We start from the raw sequence: 26,031 nt of genomic DNA, 5'->3' as shown, positions 1-26,031 counted from the left end.
CTGTAAACACGTGATGTATAAACACTGGATTTGGAGAATGAATTCCCTAGTAAAATTCCCTTCCTCCCAGGAAGTTTTTCTTCCTGCTCTGATTGACTGGAGAAGGGGGGATGCTGGATACAGACAGGACAGGGAATTAGGATGTCAGCTTCATGCAAGGAGTTTCCACTTTGACTCTGTCCTACCCTTTATAAACACCCATAGAAACAAAAGATTATAATCAGAAAATGCAAATGTCCTATTGAGGAGAGCTTTAAAAAATTAACCACACATTTGGTAGTTTTTAATAAAAATATATAAATTTTCCCTCTGTATGAATTTAGTAGCCAAAATGATGACCAAATCATATTTCTTAATGAGTGACATTATTACATGAAAACTGGGCTGGTTACTAAAAAAGGGCCAAGGGCATCATTTAATAAATTCTACAGATGTTTATTTTATTGGATCATCACTTCATTATAGCAAACACAATGAGTAGAGAGATTTAGCTCTTCAGGAGAATGTAGATCTTCAGGAAGAAGATTGAACTTTTCAGGAGAAGCCTAAAATTACCCCCAGCACAATGTGGGTCCTTTCTACTGTGTAGTCTGGGCATTGATGGGCATAGAACCCTGTGTCTGCGCATATTCTTGCTGTCAGCATCATGATGAAAAGGCCAAAACAATATGTAATATTTTATCTGTATGGCATATTTTCTTTAGAGCATGCCCAGTTTTCAGTAAGTGAAAAATAAATAATATTCTCCATGGAAACCATGATGTGCATAGTTTATTTTTTCAATAATCACTTACTGAGTAATTTTCATGGGTCATGAAATATACTAAGTGTTAGTAATACCACAGTGAATAAGAAAAACACGGTATAAGGGACAAAGTAGAGCAATTAATCTAGTAGTCGGTATTTATTAGGATACAAATAATGAAGGTTAAAATTTGCCCAAAGGCGTACAACCTGTGTGATAGAACAGAGCTGAATGGGACACCTGACATCCTAGTGGTACAGCCAGAGCTCGATGCCACTGTTGTTTTTCTGATCCTTAATTCTGACAAAGTATACCCCGTGTGACCTTCACCAGGTTGAAAAATGAATTATATTGACACCACAGAAGCACCCATAAAGCTCCATCCTGGTTACTATTACTTCTTAAAAGTCAAAAAGTTCACCTGATTTTTTTACCCCTAAAGATTAGGTTTTTAAAATTTTTTTAAAATCTCATAGAAGTAAAATTATAAAATATGCATTTTTACCCTCTAACTTCGTTCATTCAAAATCATATTTCTGAAAATTGACCATATTGTTATTGGAAGTATTTGTTTATGTTCATTAATAATATTATCCTATTGTATGATAATTCTACAGTTATGTTTTCATTTCATGTTGATGAACATTTAAATTGCTTCTAGTTTGGGGCTATTTCAGTAGAATTTCTATGCACATTTCTCATGTTTGTAGACCTTGGAAGGGGTAATGCAAAGTTAGGATATGTATATGAATGTTTAACTTTTTGAATAATAACAAAAATTTTCCCAAAGTGGTCCTATCAATTTAGACTCTTAAAACCAATGTACTAGAGCTCCTAGTTGCTCCATGAATTCAGACATTTGGAAATCATTTGAAAGTTTTAGCCACTTTAGTACATGTTCATTACATCTTTTTAGTTTTGGTGAATATTTTCCTGATTTTTAAAGAGATTATTCTTACCAGTAATTTTTTTTTCCATTTTTTAATTGGAATCAATTGTTATTTCCCCAATAAATTTTTTCTGCTGTACAGCATGTATACCTTCTGTACACATACATGTACACATTCTTTTTTCTCACATTACCATGCTCCATCATAAGTGACCAGACATGGTTCCCAGCACTACACAGCAGGGTCTCATTGCTAATCCATTCCAAAGGCAATAGTCTGCATCTCTTGGCCCTAAGCTCCCAATCCATCCCACTCCCCCCCCCTCCCCCTTGGCAACCAGTAATTTTTATACCTTCTTTTTTGAAGGGTTTATTCAAGATTCTTGCCCATATTTCTACTGGGTTGTCTTTTATTTATCTGTTTATTTTTTTTCCTAAACGTTTTGAGTAGTCTTTATAGCCAACCATGCCTTTTTTTTTCTTCATTCTCATTATGATATCTAGAAATTCAGCTTATATTTTAGATGGCTTTCTTTAAAAATAACCATTTTAAAACCATCACTGTCAATGAAGTTACTTTAGAATCCACGGTAAAGGGCAAAAAGCAGCTTGCCAAAAGGGACATAGTCCATTGACTCAGGATATGACAACATGTTCTATAATTGTTTTGAGTGGCTTTGTAAAATGTTGAGTTAGTATTTTCATGAGCTTTTCCATCAAGCCTGGGCCTTGACAATCACAAGACAAGAAGGAAAAATACCTAAAGCTAAATAGGAAGATAGACTTGTGTAGTGCATAAGCCTCTCTGGGCAGGGTGGAGGGTGGGAGGAGGGACCCTACACTTTGAAAACTTCATTAACATTTATATCAATAGATGCTAGTGTAGTCAATGAGAAACTGGCAACATAAAGTTAAGATAGGAATTGAATAATAGCCGCCAGAAATATCAGGTCCTGATTCCTAGAAGCTGTAAACATTACTTCAGAAGGCGAGGTATTTGCAGATGTGATTAATGACTGTGCTTCAGGAAAATTATCCTGCATATCCAGGTTGGCTCAAAGCGTAGTCACATGTATCCTTATAAAAGGTGGGCGGGAGGTTTCACAGACAGAAAGGAGGGAGGCAAGTTGACCACAGAAGCAGAGAGATGACTCTGGAGTGATGAAGCTATAAGCCAAGGACTGTGAGTCGACAACAGAAACTGAAAGACAAATAGGCTCTTCCCTAAAGCCTCCAGAGGGATTTTGCCCCAGCTGACCCATTGGTTTCAACCCAGTGAAACTGATTTGGGACTCCTGGCTTCCAAAACCATGAGAAAATGGATCTTTTGTTTTTTAAGCCACCAAGTTTATGGTAAGTTGTTATGGTAGCAACAGGAAACAAATAGAAGCATCAATATTATTTTACCAAAAAAAAAAAAAAAAAAGATGCAAAAGTAACTCTAGAGCAATGCTCTCTAATAGAACTTTGTACAAAGATGTAAATGTTCCAGAGGTGCTCCAGCCACTAGCCTTGTGTGGTTATTGAGTGCTTGAAATGTAGCTAAGACAACTGAGAACTAAAGTTTAACTTTTATTTAATTCTAATTCATTTCAATTTGAATTTAAGTAGCATGACTACTAGTTAGCTCATGGGATGGTATACGCATTATAAGAAGCAAAACATCTTATTTTTCTCACCTGTCCTTTTATAATCTGAATAACCTATAACATTCATTTTTAACATGGCAGTCTCTAAAGTTTTTTTTCTTTGATGAATAGTTAGTCCTCGAACCAGGCCATTTTCCTAACCAGTGTTAGGAAATCTGATTCTTTTCATGTGTCTATATATGAAGAATGCAAAAATACACCTCTGTCTTTTCCAAGAAAAAAATATATTTATAGGAAGCAAAAAGATGTGTTAAACATTTGTTATGGACAACTTTTCCAAAGTTACTATGACCAATTTAGTCATTACTCTAGTCTGGAATTAAGACTAGAGTGGGCCCTTAAAAGATGGTGGACTAGGGGAGTTCCCGATGGTTAACGAATCTGACTAGGAACCATGAGGTTGTGGGTTCGATCCCTGGCCTTGCTCAGTGGTTTAAGGATCTGGTGGTGCCATGAGCTGTGGTGTAGGTTGCAGACGTGGCTCGGATCCCGCATTGCTGCGGCTCTGGTGTAGGCTGGAGACTACAGCTCCAATTCGACCCTTAGCCTGGGAACCTCCATATGCCGTGGGAAGCAGCCTAGAAAAGGCAAACACACACACACACCCTCTTAAGATCAGCGGTCCTGTGTATTCCAGGGTCCCAGCAAGGAGAAACTATGCTTTGATCCCTTCTATGGAAAAAAATGAATTCTCTCATCTTTTTGGAAGCTCCTTAGGGGGTTTATCTGAGATCTGTCTCTATAACCTGCAGGATATAGAGTGGGGCTGTACTTCTTTTACTTCAAAATTTGTCGGAAGAACTAGAGAGTGAAAAATACCAATAAGAGCATTGCTTTTCTTGGAGAGTGTGCCTACTGTAATTCCCCTTGCATTAGTCATCTCTCTTCTGTGCAGCCCTTCCATGATCACTCTGTCATCTGAGAAATTAGGTATTTCTCCAGGTTGAAAACAAGAAGTTCACTCTGTTCCAAGTGGATGGAGAAGTTTAGTTCCAGTCCACTGCTTTTAAGCCTTTAAGGCTTTTGCAGTTTTTGTTTCCTGATTTGTCTTGATGATAATATGAATTCCAATTTTAATGAATTTAGACTCATTTTAAATTATTCTGCTCCCTCTACATTTGGTTTTCCCTGAAGTTTAGTTGAAACAAGGCATGCTGTTATTTTTTCAACTTAATGATATTCCCTGTGTCTTTTGAGACAGTAAGCTTTCCCCCAAATCATGGATGCTCATCTTCTTACTCTATACCAAAGGGACCACATGAAGCAGAAGGGAGACGTCTCAGCCTAATAACTCTTAAAAATCATTTAGGGCTGAAATGCTCAAACATTCATCTTGCAAAAGCCCAACATGGTGTATCGATTAAAGTGGTGAGCATTTTTTATAACAAATAATAAATTACCTTCTAACCATAGTCTTCATGAGTGTAAGGTCAGCACCTTGGTAAGCAAGGATACACACAACCAAAGTAATTTTTATATATGCTTTCAATTTGGATGAATAATTCATAAAGCCTATATGTGTTGCCCAGTGCAAATCTTGGTGGAAAAAATCTTGCAGGGAACACATATACCAACTACAGATGGAAGGAGAATGATGATGTTTTGCCCTTCTCCAACTGTGCTGATAAGAATATTATCTTTAGGGACCAGAGACTAACTCCCAGGCTACCTTGGCAAGAGATACTGTGCTGTGTCTGTGTATCAGGTTCCTAGGGCTACTGTAACAAAATACCACAGATTGTGTGGCTTAAGACCACAGAAGTTTATTCTCATTCTGAAGAGCATACATCTGAAACGAAGATGTTAACAGAATTGGTTCCTTTCAAAGCTCAGAGAGAGGACCTGCCCCATGTCTCTCCTCTAGCTTATTGTGGTTGCCAGCAATTCTTGGTGTTCCCTGAGGTGTCACTGTATCATTCCCTTCCAATGCCTACTCTGCCTCCACATGGCCTTCTTCCCTCTGTGTGTCTGTGTCTCTGTATCTTTACATGGCCATCTTATAAGGACACCAATCACTGGGTTTATGAGCCATCCTGATCCAATACGACCTCATCTTAAAGGAACTAATGACATCTGTGAAGACCCTATTTCCAAATAAGACCACATTTTGAGTTTCTGGATACTTGTAAAATGGGGGAAACATTCAACCCAGTGCAGTATTTGTTCATTAAAATTGGTAAGAATGTCCATTTAGATCAGTTTAACTGAGCAGAGAATTAAGAAATACTTCTGAAAGGCAACTCATGTTTTCCTGTTTGCATTAGGGGTTTCACTTTGTGTAATACTTGTATTATTGCATTTTGTATTCATATCACACACACATATATGAAGTAAAAGATTTTTGTGGGATCAGTATATTGTGACACAGATTCATTAATCCCATTAGCATTTATTGAATTCTGTTTGTAAAGTATTTTGCTGATTTAAAATCTAAAATGCAAATCATATCATATCACACCTGTGCTTAAAACATTTTATGATGCTACATTGCCTATAAAGTCTAAGTTGTTAGCTTGAAATATAGTTCCCTTCCTGTTACCTCTACCATCTTACATGCCATTGTTTCCATGCTATACCTTGTGCTCCACTAATACAAACTATTCCTATTTCCAGATACATAACCTCCGTCTCTAACTTGCATTCATCCCAGATAGCCTCCCCAACTGCCCTGTCCTCTCCATCATTTTTCACCTGACCCATTGGTCTTTTTTTTCTAAGATCCAATAGAGATGCAATTTCTACTTTGAAGACTTAGTTGAATTCCTAGAATGGACCGCATCTTTTTTATTATTATTATTTCTTTACTGTTGCTATGCTATGTAAATATTTCTAGTAGAATATTTATCGAAACTTTCCAAAATATAGTGGACTGTAAGATATTGGTGGATCAGAGAGCAGACTTAAGTTATCTACTTTGTCATTGGCATTCCACTAATTAGCAGACTGTCTGCACACAATGTTTGCTGAACTGAACTAATGTCAGAAGGTAAATGATACCTCATTTATTTCCTCAATGAAAACTTACTACTTTTGAATGTTTTATGGATGCTTTCATTGGTCGAACAGTGTATGATTCTGTTTTACATCATATTGAATGTTGAAAAAATTGTTGAACCGAATATATTAATAGATGTACCAAAAGGGCCATATTTTAAAAACTCAGTATTTCTTCTAGATCTTGTCTTGTTTCTATTTAATACTATCTTAAACCGCAATTTCATGAGGCCATTTCCTAGATAACATGCATAAATTTCTTAGCATCAGCGCAAAAATAACCATACTCATTAATTAATTTGAACTTTATATCCAGATTAAGGTGAAAATAAAAGTAAATCAATTTAAAAATAGATGTAATCGCTATCAAAGCCAAGTTACACATGGTAAAGAGATTATTTAAATTGTCATGCTAGTATATTATGTATGCAAGGATATGCTGTGATCTTAAGTTTGCATGCAATTAGGAAAAAATAAACAAGTTTGCTATCACTATAAATGATCTTGTTATTAAGAGAAGTGAAACTTTGATTCAAGCACATATAGTATTCTTCAGTTCTTTAAAAAGTAGATTGTATTTCAAACCAGAGTTGGAACACTTTGTAATAGACCATTTCTATATATCTAATTGTGGCTTGCCTTGGTGGGGATAATGCAGCAGTTGATCCTTGCTGTAGCAGTTGGATATTCTAGAGATGGTGAAAATATCCTGGATCATTTGCGTCCTGGTCTTTTCTAACAATATAAATTTAAAAGTATAGATACTAATAGATGGTAAGTTATTATCATTTTATGGAATAGAGTGTCAGATACTCAGTGGGTCTCATTCCTGGCTTGACATTTGAGGGTGACATTTGCATTGAAAGGAAATTTAGGATATGAAAAACAAAGAACTGCATTCTCATTTTTCATGTCTATGGAGATGCTTAGTATCAGCAGTTAATTTTTTTCCAGTATAAATTATTTACTTGGAAAATAGTTACTACTGAGTCTATTCAGTGAGAAAACATGGCAAATGTTACATTCTACTTAGGTACAAGACTGTCAAAATTGACAGCTAGTTCATATGTTGGAGAAATATTTAATAAGTCAGTGATTGAGAATTAGATTTACATTGTATTGCTTACTACAAAAATCTAACTTTAAATTTACCCTCAAGAATTTTCAAATTTCACATATAAAATGAACAATGTTGAATTAAAGCACACTAAAATTATTAGTACCGAATAACGTGTATTCAGACTCATGTTTGCAGCTCTGAATTAGGAGTAATGATATATTTCTGAGGAATAAGAGGATATATATTTTTATTGTAAATTTGTCTAAAATTATTTTCCGAGAAAATTAAACATATTAAAGCACAACATTTTATGATAATTGGCTGAAGATGAGAATAAGCTAATGGAAAAATAACCATGCTTCAGCGTGGTTTACAAATAAGGAGTTTTGATGAAAACAAAGAGCTGTATGTGTACTCCACAGTAACTTTAAAAAGTTCCCAAGAGACCTCCCAGCCCAATGCCTTATTTTACTAATGAGGAAACCAGAACCCACAGGTTTATGTGACTTGCATAAGCGAGTTAATTGCAGGCCTAGGAATCTTGCATAACAGTCCAGAGCATCGCTTCCTGTCTGACATTTGATACCTCTCTCCCCTAATTAATTATTCTTTTCTTCTTCTCTACCCACAAGGACTTTTTATAATCATAGTGATGGCCTATAGAAAAAATTACTTTAGATTCTAATGGCTTTAAATTTTGTCTCACAGTTTTCACCGTAAGAACCTATAGAAGCAGATCTTTAACAAGAAAAATCCATAACAGTATTGTACATCCCAGGTGTCCAGTATGAAAATGTAAATAACTGAGCCTCAAAGTATACTCATTTAAAGACAGTTTGCAAACAACACAACTCAAGCTTTCTTTGAATTTTGATGCAGAAAGTTTATCATTCAAAATATCAGTGTATTTTCTCAGGAAATCTTAACTCCTAAGATATTTTAACTTTTTTTACACATCTGTTAATCCTTATATATGTTAGGTAATTACAAAGATTATTAAAAGTCAAAGTTATATAGTCTATTAATATGTCACTTAAAATCCTTCTTTAATGTGAGGAAAGAAGTAAGATTTAAAATGCTGAAAATATATACTAAGGGATTTTTTTATTAGCTTTTTTTCTTGAGTTGTTAGTCTTCATTATCACCTATTTAAATAAGTTAAGCTAAGGAGAGAAGAGCAAATATTTAATATGGCAGCTATCATCCTCATGAATTAAAAGTAACAATATAATAAAATAATCATTTAGTAAGCTGACCATTAAATTTCCAACAATCCAGGTTACTTGGATATTTCACTTAAAAATTAGAAATCAGTCATTTCAAAACATTTGATGGTTTTATTCCTATTAGAATCACTATTTCTATTAGTGTAAGATCCTTTATACCTATGTGAATTATCACAGTTTTCTTTTTTAATTAAATTTTAATGGAATATAGCTGACTTACCATGTTGTGTTAATTTCATGTGTACAGCCAAGTATATTAGTTATACATATGTCTATTCTTTTTCCGATTCTTTCCCTATATATGTTATTACACAGTATTGAGATTTCCCTGTGCTATACAGTAGGTCCTTGTTATCTATTTTATATGTAGTAGTGTATATGTGTAAATCCCAAACTCCTGATTTATCCCTACCCCTACATTTACCCTTTGATGAGTTGGTTTTCTAGATGTTTGAGTCTGTTTCTGTTTTGTGAATAAAAGTTTTTAAAAATAATTTTATTAGATTCCACATATAAGTTACATCATATGATATTTGCCTTTCTCTGTCAACTTCATTTAGTATGGTAATCTCTATATCCATCCATATTGCTGCAAATGGCATTATTTCATTCTTTTTTATGGCTGAGAAATATTAAATTATACATATGTACCCCATCTTCTTTATCTGTCAGTGGACGTTTAGGCTGCTTCCATGTCTTGGCTATTGTGAATAGTGCTGCTGTGAACATTGTGGTGCATGTATCTTTTTGAATTGTAGTTTTCTCCAGATAGATGCCTAAGAGTGGAATTGGTGTATCATATGGTAGTTCTATATTTAGATTTTTAAGGACCCTCCATAATGTTCTCCATAGTGGTTGCACCAATTTTTTAAAATTTTTATGTATTTATTTGTCTTTTGTCTTTTTTAGAGCCACACACACAGCATATGGAGGTTCTGAGGCTAGGGGTCCAATCGGAGCTACAGCTGCCAGCCTACGCCACAGCCACAGTAATGCCAGATCCCAGCCACATCTGCGACCTACACCACAGCTCATGGCAACGCTGAATCCTTAACTCCCTGAGTGAGGCCAAGGATCGAACCTGCAACCTCATGGTTCCTAGTCGGATTCTTTTCCGCTGTGCCACGACAGGAACTCCGGTTGCACCAATCACATTCCCACCAACAGTGTAGGATTGCTCTTTTTTCTCTACACCCTCCCCAGCATTTATTGATTTTAGACTTTTTGATGATGGACATTGTGACTGGTGTGAGGTGATACCTCATTATTCTTTTGATTCACATTTCTCCAATAATTAGTGCTGTTGAGCATCTTTTCATGTGATTTTGGCCATTTGTCCGTCTTCTTTGGAGAAATGCCTGTTTAGATCTTCTGACCCTTTTTTTAATTGCCTTGTTTGTTTTCTGATATAAAGCTGTATGAGATAGTAATATATTTTGGAGATTGCTCCCTTGTCCTTTGTTCCATTTGCAAAGATTTTCTCCTATTCTGTGAGTTGTCTTTTTGTTTTATTATGACTTCATTTGGTGTGCAAAAGCTTTCAAGTTTAATTAGGTCCAATTTGTTTATTTTTGTTTTTTTTTCATTACTCTACAATCAAAAAATATATATTGCTGCAATTTATGTCAAGATTGTTTTATCCATGTTTTCCTCTAAGAGTTTTATAGTATCTGGCCTTATGTTTAGGTCTTTAATCCATTTTGAGTTTATTTTTGTGTATGACGTAAGAAAATGTTTTAATTTCATTCTTTTACATGTAGCTGACTAGTTTTCCTAGCAGCCTTATTGAAGAGACTTATTGAAGAGACAAACTTAGACTTGAGAATTATCAATTTTTTTATACTCCTCTCTGGATAGAGCATATATGTAATATTTTCTTATGCTCCAGTGTCATATTAATATTTTCAGCCATTTATGCTTGTTTTGGTGGGCTTGGAGGAGTTAAAAACACTGTCTTACGTTCCGTTCTACTCCCAGTTACTGGGAGAATGATCTTAAAGAAGAAAAAAAGTAGTTGACCTAGACTAGTCTCTTCAAAAATTTCAATTACTTGGGAGTTCCTGTTGTGGCTCAGCCATAATGAATCTGACCACTATCCATGAGGACGCAGGCTCAATCCCTGGCCTCGCTCAGTGGGTTAAGGATCTGGCATTGCCATGAGCTGTGGTGAAGGTCACAGATGAGGCCCAGATCCTGCATTGCTGTGGCTGTGGCATAAGCCAGCAGCTACAGCTCCAATTTGACCTCTAGCCTGGGAACTTCCATATGCTGCAGATGCGGCTCTAAAAAAACAAAACAAAACAAAATGTCAATTACTGAACCCACAAGCACCCCCAAATAATTATCTTTTTCATAAGGAAAATTGTTATCTATAGAATCTTTTGAGCAAGATATCTCTGTTCTAGGTTGCTGTAGCTTCTATGGAATTTATGTTCAGAGCTCCCTGGAAAATAGCTCATAAGACTACACTTACTGAGGTGTTGACTGGAGATATTTCTTAACCTAGACACTCAGAAATAAGGGGGAACTATGCCTGATCCCTGAGAAAAAGGAGTTTTAACTAGGGGACCTTACCCATGGGAGCAGGATGTGAAGGGAACTTGGCGATGGGTTATTTAAGACCCTCCTGGTTTTTCTTAGATGTCAAGATACACATAATGTTAGGCCCTAATTTTAGGCTTTATATCAAAGTCTCTTGATAGCTTATTTCCTGAAATTATTGAATAAGACTTCTTTGTGTGTTATTTAACCATCTGATCCATGTATCATCACATGGATTGTAGTAATTACTAGCCTCGGTCAAATCAACAACATGCAAAACCTCATGCAACATTTCTGCTTCTCTGCAATCAGCCTGCTGTTTATCAGGCTGTTTATAGTTAGTGGCTGTACTACTTTAAACTTGTTCTATCAGCCATACGCATGTTATACAAAATGAATCTAGAAAATAGGCAAGCATCTCCTTACACTTACTTTGAAATGTAAATGTTTTAATATTTGGGAGGGGAATCTTCTGTCCTATGGCATTGTGCTTAGGTAGAAAAGATCATTCTTTCATTCTTTCCCTCAAATCATTTTACAAGGTTTTCCTGTGTTGCAAAGGATGAGGTAAATATATGACTGGACTCACTCTCGTAATTGTTTGAGCACCATTGGTTCAGTGGCCTCTCTGATTAACCTCTGCTCTAAATGTGATGTATTATGTCCATCAATTACAAGGATGCTTTTAGTAGACCCCAAATCAAGTCTATTTACTAATGCTAGAGTCAGCAATCAAAAAGCAAGTTCTGTGATTAGTACAATGAAAGCCATTGAAATGTCCAGAAGCATATTTGAGGGGTAGAGCAGAACCAAGGGGTTTCATTCATTCTCCAGGTAAATTTTTTCAACAATGTTTATGGTAAAACATGACAGAAATGCATTTGTAACTGTGCTGCAATAGAAGTCCTCTGAATTCAAGATCATAAGATGACTAGAGAAAGCATTGTGGCCCTTCCTTCATCAACCAATGATGTAGACTCATTCTGGGCTTGGCCTCAAACTACTCAGCATGGTGGTAGAATTTCCGTCTCTCACATGACCTTCCATAGTCGATCTAAATCACCCCCTTGCCTGCTTTATGCTTTTACAATTCGTGGCACATTATCCTTTATGATAAGCAATATAGTACAATGAAAGGAGACAGCTCTTTGTGTTTAAATCTAAAGTAAAATTGATGTTTATTTAATGAGCGATTTGTGATGGTTGCTTAAGCTTTCCAAATCCCTTCTTCTGCCACCTCAAAATGTGATTAATCATGCTTACTCCATAGATTTGTCATAGGGATTAAATGAGATAATAAATGTAAAGGGCTTAACCCAAGAGCTGGTTTAAGGTAAGTACTCATAAATATTAGCTGCTATTATTATTGCTATTGTTCACATTTCCTCACTATCTTTAGTAGCGTATATGATCCATTGGTAGCTGTTCATTTGTTTCTCATATTCTCAACTTTGAGGTGAGTTTTATTATCCAGCATCTGTTTTTATCTTCATAAGGAATCATGCCTTAAACATTAATTAAGCATCAAAAATGAAGTCTCAATGTGCATACAGAATAATAATTTTTTTGTAACAGGAGCTGCCTTCACATAAAAATATAATTTCCATTATTTAGAGAAGAGGGTCTCTGAAATGATCGACATTAAAAGCAGAAGTCCTGGTGCCGAAAAGAGTTTAGAGGTGGCAGGCATCTTGGGTAGGACCTTGTCCAGCCCCTAAGTTTGAAGATTCTGAGTTCCCTGAAGAAGATAAATTGGCTGTTCCTGAGACCACCCTATAAGGGACTAGAGGCAGAACCTACTGGATCTTGTTTTTGTACTTACTCCAATCTCTCTTACTGTATTATAGCAAAGGTAACATATGTATGTATTCATTTCTGTTAGAATTCAAGCAGTACGTGGCTGTTGGGCTTGAACATTCTTCTTTGCCAGTAATATATTCTATTGAAATACCATTGTGAGGAGTCCCTATTTGATCTATCAAATACATAGAAAGCTTGTGGGAAATAATTCATTGCTCAGCAATTTACATTGAAGGGTAATTATACAACCACAAGTATGGGATGCAGTTGGCCTCCTTTATGTATATGGGGATTTTATTGACATTTAGTTAAGGATAAGGAGTCAATACAAATCGCAGATTTTCTGAAAAAGGAAAAGGACTGTTGGAAGCCTAGTGGAACTGTGAAAGGGGTATAGTGAGCCCAGTGAATTAGAGAAGATTCATGCTTCAGCTGACTTTAAAAAGAATGAATTAAATCTCATTGGGGGATCAGGAAAGGAAGGCAAAAAAAAAAAATCTAATAGTTAACATTTAGGTGGCCAGGAGGAATTAAAACCATGCATATCTGAAAATACCTTAAGTTCAGTAAATCAATATCATCAAATTCACTAGGAGAACTACTCTTATCAAATCACAATTTCTCAAAATATTTTCATGATCATTTTGACCTAATAGAGGCAGATGTGTAAGTTGACTAAAAATTACAGTAACTGTTGACAACAGGAAGACACAAGGAGGGAGAAGTGAGAGTGGGAAAGAAAAAAAGAATGAAAGATTAAAATTAATGCAAAAGATATGTTTGTTCACAACACTGTTCCCACTTTTTAACAAATGTCCTTTAGTGATTCTAAATGACGCACTTTGCCTTTTGAAATGACATCATTAAAGTAGCCAAATTAAATCTCTATATTAAAATATTGGCTTAAAATGATTAAAATGACTATCAACATGCTATTTAATGAGTCATTTATGTTTTTAATTTTAGAGGGTTGTTAGTGATGGTAGGTTGAGTGAGTATTCACCAAGAATTGTTAAAATTCCAATGTCAACCTAATTGATATCAAAATTCTCATTACAAATAGTTCATAAAATTGTTCTGTTCATTATGAAAGAAGGAAACACACTCAGACATAAACACACTACACTACTCTGCAGTCCCTATTCTACCATAAAAACCTCTCCACCTTATAACAAGAGGCTATTTGTTGTTAAAAGGGTAGCATCTCAGCTGCTAAATGATGTGGAAGAATGTTGTGACTGGCGCACTGTTGTGTATAGATTTGACATTTCCCTGTGCTTTGCGTGGCATCTTCACAGAAGGTGAATGTTGCTTGGTTTCTCTTGAATGCACATTGGCCTCCTTCTTCCCCTCTCCTACCCTCTTGCCCATCTCCAGCCAACAATGCTTACAGTATATTTTTCCATAAATAGTTATAAAATATTCAATGAATCATAGAGAAGCCCCTGAAATGCCAAAGTATCTCCCAGTAAAGAGAAATGAAGAAAAAAAAAGGCTTGTAGTGGATGAAAAAATTATTCTCCCCTCTTCAACATACCTGTATCCAACAAATCCTTTCTTATAAATTGTTTAAATATTCACAGTTGACTTACTTATTTTCATCCAGGAATCAAAAATTTTATTAACTACGACTCTTTAAATCCCTCATCAACTTTGTATAATTTCCAGAACCCAGATTTCTCTAAAGTAAGCCTATGAAAGTGTTTAATCTGACCAGATGGAAAGTAAAGTACTGGACCTATGAATGTCTCTGTATTTAAGCAGATCTATCCTTCATAATTTTTCCTTCTAATTTTCTGCTTCATGCAGAAAACCTTGTAGATGAGATTGGATTTAAATGCACAAAAGGAAAGGAAACCTGCTATCACATAGAGTCTTATCCAAACCCCAGCTGCTCTCTTATTAGCTCTTAAACCATGGACAAGTCACAAATCCTTTCTAAAAGGATTTTCCATTTTGTAAGGTGAATATGAAAATGTATTTACAATATTATAAGTATTCACTCAATAATTCAGTAGAAATGGCTTATACACAATAATTTAAAGTAAATGACAACCAATTCAAACCTTTACTTAGAGGACTTTCTGTGTTCTAAGCCAAGAAAAATATTGATTGTTGTTGAGATCAAGTTGAAGACGAACTTGTGATCAACGTATGAGCCTTACAGTTCCAACTATTAAGAATTTTTGAGGAATTGTAAATCTTATATACAACTTAACATGATATTTTCCAACTCTTACTTAAACACCAGATAAGTAAAATCCAGAGTGGCTGCAATTTATTTATTTCAATCAGGTAGTCGGTGGCAGACACAGAATGAACTTGTGAGACTGTCATGTGGAAAAAAATCCCCCCTTTTATCACATCACTTTCATGTTTATTTTGCCCATTATATAATTTCATGAGACGTTAATTATGCTGTATTAGTATGTTTGCCAAATTTAGTATCAATTCCTTGAAGGCATTAACTATTTCTTACACAGCATTCTTGCCCTCAGCAAACATGAACCTTGCCCAAAGTACGTACCCATTTGTAAGCTGTTTTTTAAGGTAGAAATGATTAGGACTCTATTTCTGATTTGATGTAGCTTTTAGTAGATATTAAAGTCAGGAGTCTTCAAGAAAATTGAGATGATCAAAAACTTCATTTCTTTTTTTTTTTTTTTTTTTTTTTTTTGTATATACAGATTTTCCAAATTCTAAAGCAAAATTAAGGTGGGAAAGGTAGTTTGGTAAGGGAGCATTATTCAAGTTAATTTAGAGGTCTAGTAGCAAAAACTTGACATCTGCAGCTGGAACTTGATGTACAAATACCCTAAGGCAACAAAGGTCACATTGACCTATTACTTGTGTAGAAGACAGAAAGTTCTCAGTGATCCATAACAATTCTTTAAACTGAACTTCAGATGTCGGTGGACCATGTATTTGAGCAGATCGTTGTCTATTCTAAGATATTCCACTTAGTTCCACTACCAGTACAGCTGAGAGGCTGGAAGACTTAAAATTGCATATCCATTTGCCAAAATTAGAATAAGAATAATTCAGGTAACACCTCAGGTAGCTGCCTCTCAGTTCTCATTATCATAATATGTGGACAATAGAATTCTGAAATGGCCCCAAGACCCCCGTGTCTGGTGAAAAAGACCTTTCCCCCGCCCCCAGTGGATGCTGTTCAGTGGGGAACAAGCAGTAGGACTTTCTGTGATGGGGGTAGGGGTAGGGTAAAAAAAGCAGTTGCAGGGAAAGAAATATCACAACGAAAATGGAATTAAACTCTGAGACAGCATGGGAGTTGATCAAAAGATATAAAATTGCATCCATGTTGATAATTATAGAACCAGTACTTCAAAACTCTCAAGTTATAAAGATACAAGTTATTTGCTTATTCTCATCCTATTCTCCATAGTATTTAGAGCAGATTATATGATAGAACGCTCTGGAATGGAGAAAATATTCCATATTTGCACCATCCAGTACAGGACCTGCTGGCTACATGTAGCTATTGAGCACTTGACATGTAGCTGGTGTGACTGAAAACTGAATTTTAAATTTTATTAATTTTCACTAATTTAAGTAACCACCTGTTGGTAGCAGCAGTAATATTAGAGCAGCTCTAGAGGAATAATCTCCCCTTGCTGTTGGACTGCTGTAGGAACCTAGATCACCTTGGCTTTAATCAAGAGCTGCAATATGTCTGCATTTTCAGCATTTGTTTTATTAATGTGGACTCAATAACACATCACCTGAAAACTTCTTTCAAACCTAAAACTAAATAGACTAGTTTAGCACTATGTTCTCTGCCTATGGCAATTTCATGTGCTTTGTTTTTTAAGATTTTTTGTTGCGGAGTTCCCATTGTGGCTCAGTGGAAACGAATCTGACTAGTATTCATGAGGACGCAGGTTCGATCCCTGGCCTCACTCGGTGGGTTAAGGATCTGGCATTGCTGTGAGCTGTGGTATAGTTCACAGACACAGCTTGGATCCTGCATTGCTATGGCTGTTGCGTAGGCCAGTGGCTCCAATTCAACTCCTAGCCTGGGAACCTCCATATGCTATGGGTGCCCCCGCCAAAATAAATAAATAAATAAATAAATTTTTATTAGAGTATAGTTGATTAATATTATATAAATTTCTGCTGATTAGCAAAGAAAGAAATATACATTCCCTTTCTTCTATGTGTTTGTTGTTTTTTCTTTTTTGTCTTTTGTTTTGTTATCTTTCAAGAAAATATGTTATGCCTATTTGAAACCAGAGGTAGAAATGAATTAAATGACATAGTCTCTTTTCCCATGGAAATAACCATCTTTTGAGAAAGACTAGATGTATCTGAAACAATCAAATAAAAATGGAAGCAGGTGTAAATACAGAAGCCGCAAAAGCACATGATTGTTGGGGAAAATAACATCTCCAGTGTCAGGTGATTTGGCTCTCAGTTCTTCTATATGCTGAAATATGTATGAGTATCTCCTCTCAAGGTTCATATGCCCTGAGAAGTGTCATCCTCTTAACCACACCTGTCAGTGGATCCCCTATTTTGGAGATTCTGAGATACCCAGCAGAGAGTCTAGCCCAAGGCTGGGCACTGGGGAGCTCAGGGAACTCTTTGACCAGCTGATTTGACACAGAGGTCACCCAAATGCTAGAACTGTTAGCCTTAATTTCAGCATAGCCTCCCTTGGTTCTAAGGTGGAGCTCCAGGAAATTTAAAAGGACTTTCCATTTGTCATCAAAGTGGGAGTCATATCTTGCCAAGAGGGTAGAATGTGAGGATGCAAGGGCAGAAAAGGATAATCTAGGGCCCAGTGCTTTCTTTCTCTTCTTAGAGCCAAGATTATATTCAGGGAATTTTAGCTAGTCTGTACCAGTTTCTCTTGAAGACTCTTATGTTGGGGATTCAATGGTCCAAGGAATTATGAGGGAAGAATTCTCATTTAGGAAGAATTTATATCAGAACACAATAGTATAAAACTAAGTAACAGATACCTCTGTTTCCAAAAGAAAAAAACCGAAGGAAATCTATCCCTGGCTCTGTGTGTGTGTGTGTGTGTGTGTGTGTGTGTGTGTGTGTCCCCGTGTGTGTCCCCTCATGCCCAGGCTCTGGGTATATGGTTCAACTCCTCTATTCTGGAGCCTTATTATATCTCCCAACATGTCTTCATCTCTGGGACTCTTGCTCTGTCTCCTCCAGCTGTTCCGTCAAAGCCACCTACCTTTCATTTTTCCGTGTAAAGCAGTTCAACCTAGGCTTCTTTTTGATGCTCTGGGGCCTAATATTTCATCTGCAAATGGCCCATCTAAGCATTTAGGTAATTTTTTGCAGTATTTTTAAATAGGAGATTTTCTTTCTAGAAGTAGTTGAGTGAGACGGTCAAGGTTATACAGCTAATGGGTAAAAAGCAGATTGCCCTGAGAAAGGGATATGAACCTTCCTGCAGCTGTGCTCAGTGGGACCAACAGCAGCACTGACCTCTGCATTATTCAAGGAGCAGGAAGTGCATCTCTCTGTTGTACCATTTATATTATGATTTAATTATCTCCCTATATTACTGCAATCTCCAAATACTTAATGAGTTCCTGATGGCAAAAAATATTTCATATCAGTTTTTGTAACCCCAGACCTCAGTATGCTGCCTGGCACCTAATTACAACAATCAGTAAATACTTGATAAGGCCATCATTCATTTAACAAACATTTGCTGGGCATATATAAGAAAGTAACACTTAAGCTGAGATCTTAAAAATAACTAAGAATGGGAAATGTGAAAAAAGGAGCATGGGTAGTTAGGGCTAAGGGAACAACATGAAATAGATGAACAAATAAGTTAATGAATGACTGAAAAATACTGCTGTATGCAATACCAGACAGGGGACTAAAATACTTTATTTTGGATCATTCTTAGAAGTTCTGTGTATTTGTATTAACAACTTTTGTTTGGTCATAATGATAGTAGTTTATTCTATAAAAAGTACTTGAACCAGCCATGTGCTAGGGGCTAGGGATATGCCCATGGAATTGTGGTAGGGAGGGAAACCAGTCTCTACCTTCACGAGGGAGAGTGACATTGAATACCTGCACAGTGGAGGTAGCATTAAGCTGTGCTCATCCTGGAAAGTGGTGGGGCTCTGAGCATAACAGATGCCATTGGAGATGTGACTTCACTGAGAAACTAAGGTAACATTTCCCTTAGGAAGTGATGGTTGAGTTGACTTTTGGAGGTGGCTGAAGAGAGAAGTCAGGATAAGGCTCTAGGTAGATAGAAGAGCATATTCAAAATCCCAGGGACAGAAAGGGAAGGCTGGTATGGCTTCAGTACAGAAATCAAAGGGTGGCTTGATATGCAATAAGGTTGGAGTGTTGGAGGAATCTCACACATGACTTGATAGGCCAGGTTACTGATTTTTTTCCTACTAGAAGCCCGAAGGGATGTCACTGAAATATCTAGGCCTATCTGTTTGGGGAAAGCCTTGTCTAACCAAATGTTAGAGCAGCAAGAGAGGACTTAAAATGTCAGTCAGCTATAGCTTTAGTCCAGGTGAGAGATGGCCATTTGGCCTGGCGTGGTGTAGCAGAGTGGGAGTATACAGAAGGATTTAAGAGACACTAGAGTGAAAAGACTACAGGACTTGGGGATGGATTGAATATGGACTTTGGTGGAAGAAGAGTACTGGAGAATGACTTTGGCATGTCTCCCTGGTCTTACCAGCTACTAGGCAAAGGCACTCATGGAAGTACTGACTGATGGGAGAGAATCTGAAGGATGTGTCATGAGTTTGATTTGTAAAATACTGAATTTGAAGTGTGTTTTCAACATCCACGGTGTGTCTGGTGAACAGCTCACCAAAAAGGACTCAGGAGCTCAGTGGCAATAGGGCTGGAGACAAATATGAGGTATAACTACAGAAAGGAAAAGTAATGGAAGCCGTATATGGATGAGATTGCCTAGGTTGTGAATATAATTTGCGAAGAGCAGAGCATCCAAAACCGATCCTTGAAAACATCAACGTCTTGTAGCTGAACAATGGAAAAACACACTGCAAGGGAGACAGAGAATGAAAGACAAGGAAGTCAGGTGCAATCCACAAAGGACTGTGACAAGAAAGCACACTGGAAAGATGGAAATGGGTGTAAACATGCATGCTGCTGAGAGACCCTTGAAGATGAGGATTAAAAAATAATTGTCCATGAAATTAAAATTGAACTTGATGGTGACCTTACCGTGTATTGTTTGTGGAAGTTATGGGGGACTGAAACCAGAGAGACATAAATTAAAGAATGTGTGAGAGTTTGGGACATTGAGTCAGAAAGCAGAGTGACATTTCCAAGTTAAACATGCATGATATAATAGAGTAAGTACCATGCAGTTAATTTGGTCCCTTAGACAATTTCGCTTTGGGAATCAAGACTGCAAATTAAATTAACCTTTTATTATTTCTGAGTTGATGATGATTTAATTGCTGTTCCATTCTATAAAATTTACTTCATTCTCTTTACCGTGGATGAAGAAACTGAGACAGAATCCAGAATTTTCAGCCCCATCCCCACAAACCAACCTTTCACTGAAAATCATTCTATTCCCTTCTTTCATTGTTTTTCAAGATCTCCATCTGCTCTTCCATTTATCATCTGCCTAGTATTCTTGGATGGTAGGTTTGGTTGGGCCAAGGTATGGGTTTAAAAGGTAAATCATAACATTCCCCTTTCCAGGTGATGTGTATCATTTGGCTACAGAAAGTATTTGCTCGTTTCCTCCAGACCGCATATGGCACTGTTACCAATCCATCTTTTCCTCTCCTTTTCCTTTTCTTCATCTCCATTGAGTGTTTTCCCCTTCCTTTCTATTCATATGGTTGACTAACTTACATTTTAAAAAATATCAATAGTACTCTCATGCATTGATCAGCATTTCTTCATGTTCATAATTTTGGAATGCCATCAGATATAGAAAATTTGCTTTTTTATCTTTCTTGCCTTCCAAATACCTCTCTTGTGTTGTAACATATAAATAGGATTATATGAATGAATGGAAATATGCCAGTGAAACAAGATGGGTGAAAATACGAGTCAAGTACAAAATCAAAAAATGTTCTTTATAACGATAGTATAAATGGTTCCTTAAAATAAAATTGCATCATGGATTGGGGGATTTATGTCTTATTTTTTTGTGAATAAATTTTTACTTAAAGTGAAATTAGAATCAAGAATTCTCAAACCTGTAAGTGTGAGATTTCAAAACTTGAACTATTCTAATAGCTGTGTTTCACACATCTAAAGATGTATTGTTCTTTCTGAGGCATTTTTTTTTCTTATATCTGAAGACATTACATTTATAACTAAGCTATTTGGAGACACTCATTGTGGATATACATTAAATGAAGCTCAAGATGTAGATTTCTGGTCCATTTTAGGAAGTTGTCAGATGCCCTAAGTTTACACAGTGGTGTTATATTCTCTGATTATTGAATATAGTTTTAAAGTGACCTTTCACAGTTAATGAAACATCAGAGTTGACTATAGTGGAAATAGTAATGCATGGGAATAAAAATGTACTCATAAATCTTCTTTTCAATGTAAATGCTCCATTTATGTAAATTGGTATGTATTTTGTGTAAGTAAACAATATTTGATTGCAAAATTTGGCTGAAGTTACTGGGTGAAGAGTATCATTATCCTATTCTTATACGATATGTTGATTTTACCTAAGGTCTAGGCTATCTTTCCTTCCATTTTGTTTCGGTTCCCTTTGCTTTTATATACCCATTTACCTAAAACTTTTAAAGTTTCCATGGCAGGTGGTAGCATGATCTGCAGATTAGACTATAATGCATTTCATTTCCCAGCGCCATCCTGCCCAAAAGATTTATTACTAAGAATCTGGTGCTTTTTTGTGTTTTTTGAGTAATATGGTAAGAATTAGTAAGATCTATCCTTAAAGCATACTATCCCAACAATAATAGTAAAGGAGTATATGAAATATCATAAAGTTTTTAGCATGATCTTGCTAACTGAACAAATTTCTAAGTGAAATCAGTTATGACTTTCCAAGTAATTTTGAATCTGCTGCCTTAGTATTGGTGAAGTTTGTGATTTTTAATAAGGGAAAAATTTTCATACTCAACCAAAGATTTCTGAGTATTGTTCCTTCCTGCTATCAGTGCATGCTTCATTAATATGAGGCGGATGTCAATGAATAATGTACAATGTTTAGGCTGTTTATATTTTCTACTTTAATAGAAGTTTTAATAAAATAATTTACTAAAGAAAAAATGCAGGGTCTATAATTAAAAATAAGAAAAACAGCACTGTCAAGGTCAAATTAATTATTTGCCTTTTTAAAATAGCTGGTTTTCTTCCAATAGCAGATACTCCAAATGTATAGCAAGATCCCATCAGCTGGCAAAAAAGCACATCGTATTAGTTTCCTAAATTTCTTTAAATCCCAAATGTGTCTCTTTCTTCCAGTGACAGCTCTGGAATTAGATGTTTTAATTGTTACTTAGAAATTTTTTTTTTCATTCGGCTTCGTAAAATAACAAAACTTCTTTCAATTTGAGAATATAGAGTATATTTACTTCATTTTTTTCTATTAAATTGTTTTTCATCTTAGTCCTATTATTTCTATAGCTCATGTTGTAATCTCTTTCATTTTCTAATGAAACACTTAATTGTTTAAAAAGGTTGTTTCCCAATTGTATATCTTCTTTGAAGAAACATCTATTCAGGCCTTTTGCTCATTTTTCGATGGGTTGATGGCTTTTTTGCTGTTGAGTTGTATGAGTTGTTTGTATATTTTAGGGATTAAGCCCTTGTTAGTTGCATCATTTGAAACTATTTTGTCCCATTCTGTAAGTTGCCATACGATATCACATATCTGGAATCTAATATATGGCACAATTGAACCTTTCCACAGAAAAGAAAATCATGGACTTGGAGAATAGACTTGTGGTTGCCAAGGGGAGAGAGAGGGGGTGGGGTGGATTGGGAGCTTGGGGTTAATAGATGCAGACTATTGCCTTGGGAGTGGATTAGCAATGAGATCCTGCTGTGTAGCACTGGGAACTACATCTAGTCACTTATGATGGAGCATGATAATGCGAGAAAAAAGAATGTATACATATATGTGTAACTGGATCACCATGCTGTACAGTAGAAAAAAAATAATGTATTGGGGAAATAAAAAAAAATAAATGAATAAATAAGTAAATAAAAAGGTTGTTTCCTTATAAAAGTAACCTGCATCTGTGTCTTTAGCTGCATTATTACAGGTGGCCATAATTCCTTTCTTTTTTGTGTTTGAAGAAAGGCAATGTACTTGTGATTAACTGTGCGTGCATTTTTTTTTTTTGCATTTGCACAACTTATTCCATGAAAACAAAAGATGGGCTTATGATTATTTTCCCCTGACTTCACAAGATGAAAAGACCCACAGCAACAGCGCTGGTGAGCAACTTCCCACTCTTATGTTGAAGCAAAATCCCCATGTTCCCTGAAACAGTCTTAGCAAAACATTTTTCGACTTCTTCTCTGATCTTTTGCATTATTGTCTGTGGATATATATCAGACTCATCTACATCTGCAATTTCCATTTTGGCTGTTAACTAGATAGACACCTATGTGGTGGCTGAGCATAAAAATCCTTGGAAGCATACAAGTTTCAAAACCCAGCCCAGCCCGCCCTTGGGCAAGTTAACTTTTTTTTAAAAAAAATGGCTGCACCTGCAGAATGCTGGATCCTTAACCCACTGAGCAAGGCCAGAGATTGAATCCTGTATCCAGTATCCTGATGGACACTATGTTGGGTTCTTAACCCGCTGATCCACAATGTTATTAACCTCTCTGTGCCTCCATTCTGTTATCTGTAAAATGGGAACAATGATGAAACCTTTATTATAGAGTTATTATTATGATTAAATAAATTAACATTTATAAAGGTCCTGGAACATAAAGCAAGTACTATGTAAATGTAAAATATATGTAATTAAAACATGACCATAATATGGACAGGCTACAGATAGAAAAACAGGGACAGACAGAAACAATTTATTCATTCCACATCATTATGCTCTATGTCCTGAGATTTCTTGTTACTTACTAACAGGGAATACTATGTCCCTTATTCCTTTTGTCCATGACATCTGGTTTACCTTTCTTCCTTTGTTCAAGGTGTGCTAAACATTTTGCTTTTATTAAAGTATAGTTGATTTACAATGTTATGCCAATTTCTGCTGTATAGCATACTGACCCAGTCATACATATATATACATTCTTTTTCTCATACTATATTCCATCATGTTCTATCCCAAGAGATCGAATATAGTTCCCTGTGCTGTACAATTGGACCTCACTCCTTATCCATTCTAAATGCTGCAGTAGTTTACGTCTACCAACCCCAAACTCCCCATCCATCCCATTCCACCCCACTCCCATTTGGCAACCATAAGTCTGTTCTCTATGTCTATGAGTCTGTTTCTATTTTGTATATAGATTCATTTGTGCCATATTTTAGATTCAACCTAGAGGTGATTTCATAGTTTTTCTAACTTATTTCACTTAGTGTGAGCATCTCTAGTTGCATCCATGTTGCTACAAACATTTTAAATGTTACTGTATTTTTCTCCAGTGTAGTCTGCATAGTTAGGTAAATCAACACATACTTTATCATCAGTACAGAGACAATAGATTGCAGTGCATCTAAGGCTTCACCTTTGCTGCAAAATATATTCTGAAGGAAGTGTGTTGGTCAGGAGAAAATATTGCCATTGCCAACTTTATCTGCAAAATCGTTGGCATTTGACTTTATGTGAAAGGGTTAAGCATGTTACTATATCAAATATTTCATTACTCATTAATTAAAGTAGAACAAATTCAGTATTTTTTATTCAGTAGATTAACCAAAAACCACCATGACTGCAATTTATATTCATCCTGTAAACTGCATATGCATTAAACATTTCCATCTGGAGTCCTGATGATTGTTTTTCTCCCATCCCATGCTTGATAAGCTGTTACTGATTAGACAGGGAATTCTGAAGCTGTTGAAAGCACAGATTCTTTTTTTAAAGCTCTATCACCTTGGTGTTCTTTGCTTCTTTGCAGATCTTGCTTGATGTCTGCAGGTTCCATTTTTGGCTAAAGTCCAGGTGGGAACTGTAGGTCCCTTGGCTACAATATTTTCATAAAATAACCTTTTTCTTTGCCTCCCTCATTTTTCTTTTATGTATTAAAAAATGTTCCACTTTCCAGTCTAATTTAGAATATATCTTCTTTCTTCTTGTTCCATTTGGCTTGATGCTAAACCTTAATTTACTCTTTCCGTCTTCTGTAGTAATACATAACCAGCACATTTTGACATGTAGTGTTTTTCTAAGCATTGTTCTAAAGCTGTCACATATTTTGGCTCATGTAATCCTCACTAACTATGCTAGGAGGTAGATGTTTTTATTATCCATCTTAAGAGTTGAGAAAAATGAGTTACGTCCTCAAGATCAAGCAGCTAGGAAGCGGTAGAGTACAGTATAAACCCAGTACTCATTCCAGGGCCTAAATTTCCAGCCACAACACCATGGGCCTTAGAGAGCTGGGTCTTCAGCCCTCAAATAGTAGAACATGCACTTTGATTTTTTTTTTTTTTTTTTTTTTGTCCTTTCACACCTGCAGCGTATGGAAGTTTTCAGGCTAGGGGTCCAGCCAGAGCTGTAGCTACCAGCTTATGCCACAGCCACAGCCATACCATATCTGAGCTGTGTCTGCGACCTACTCCACAGCTCACTGGCAACACCAGAACCTTAATCCTCTGAGCAAGGACAGGGATCAAACGCACATCCTCATAGATAGTAGTTGGGTTCATTACCACGGAGCCAAGACGGAAACTCCAGAATGTGCACTTTGGGATATAATTCTAGTGAAAACAGATGTTCTAAAGAGCCAAACTTAGTCTTCCTACATCCTAGATCCTGATGTTTTGGGTTACTTGATAGGAGTCACTCCGTAGACAAAAACTGAGTGTAGTCTGTTAATAATAAAAGTAATAACAACATTAAACATGACAAGAATTATGTAGCATCTATTTTTTGAGATTCACCATCTGTTTCTCCTGTTACATGCAGTGCTTTGTAACCTGTGATGAT

The 26,031-nt window shown here is 36.1% G+C and overlaps 1 protein-coding gene across 1 annotated transcript in view; it reads left to right on the top strand.

The window, feature by feature from the left end:
* The window catches only part of CNTNAP2 (contactin associated protein-like 2), a 2,040,635-nt gene that overhangs the window by 851,480 nt on the left and 1,163,124 nt on the right, over positions 1–26,031 (top strand).

This window comes from Sus scrofa, chromosome 9, assembly GCF_000003025.6.
Source record: "Sus scrofa isolate TJ Tabasco breed Duroc chromosome 9, Sscrofa11.1, whole genome shotgun sequence".
In the NCBI taxonomy this organism is placed as follows: Eukaryota; Metazoa; Chordata; class Mammalia; order Artiodactyla; family Suidae; genus Sus; species Sus scrofa.
The sequence above is the reverse complement of the archived record's forward strand: the minus strand, read 5'-3'. Positions and strand labels throughout refer to the sequence as shown.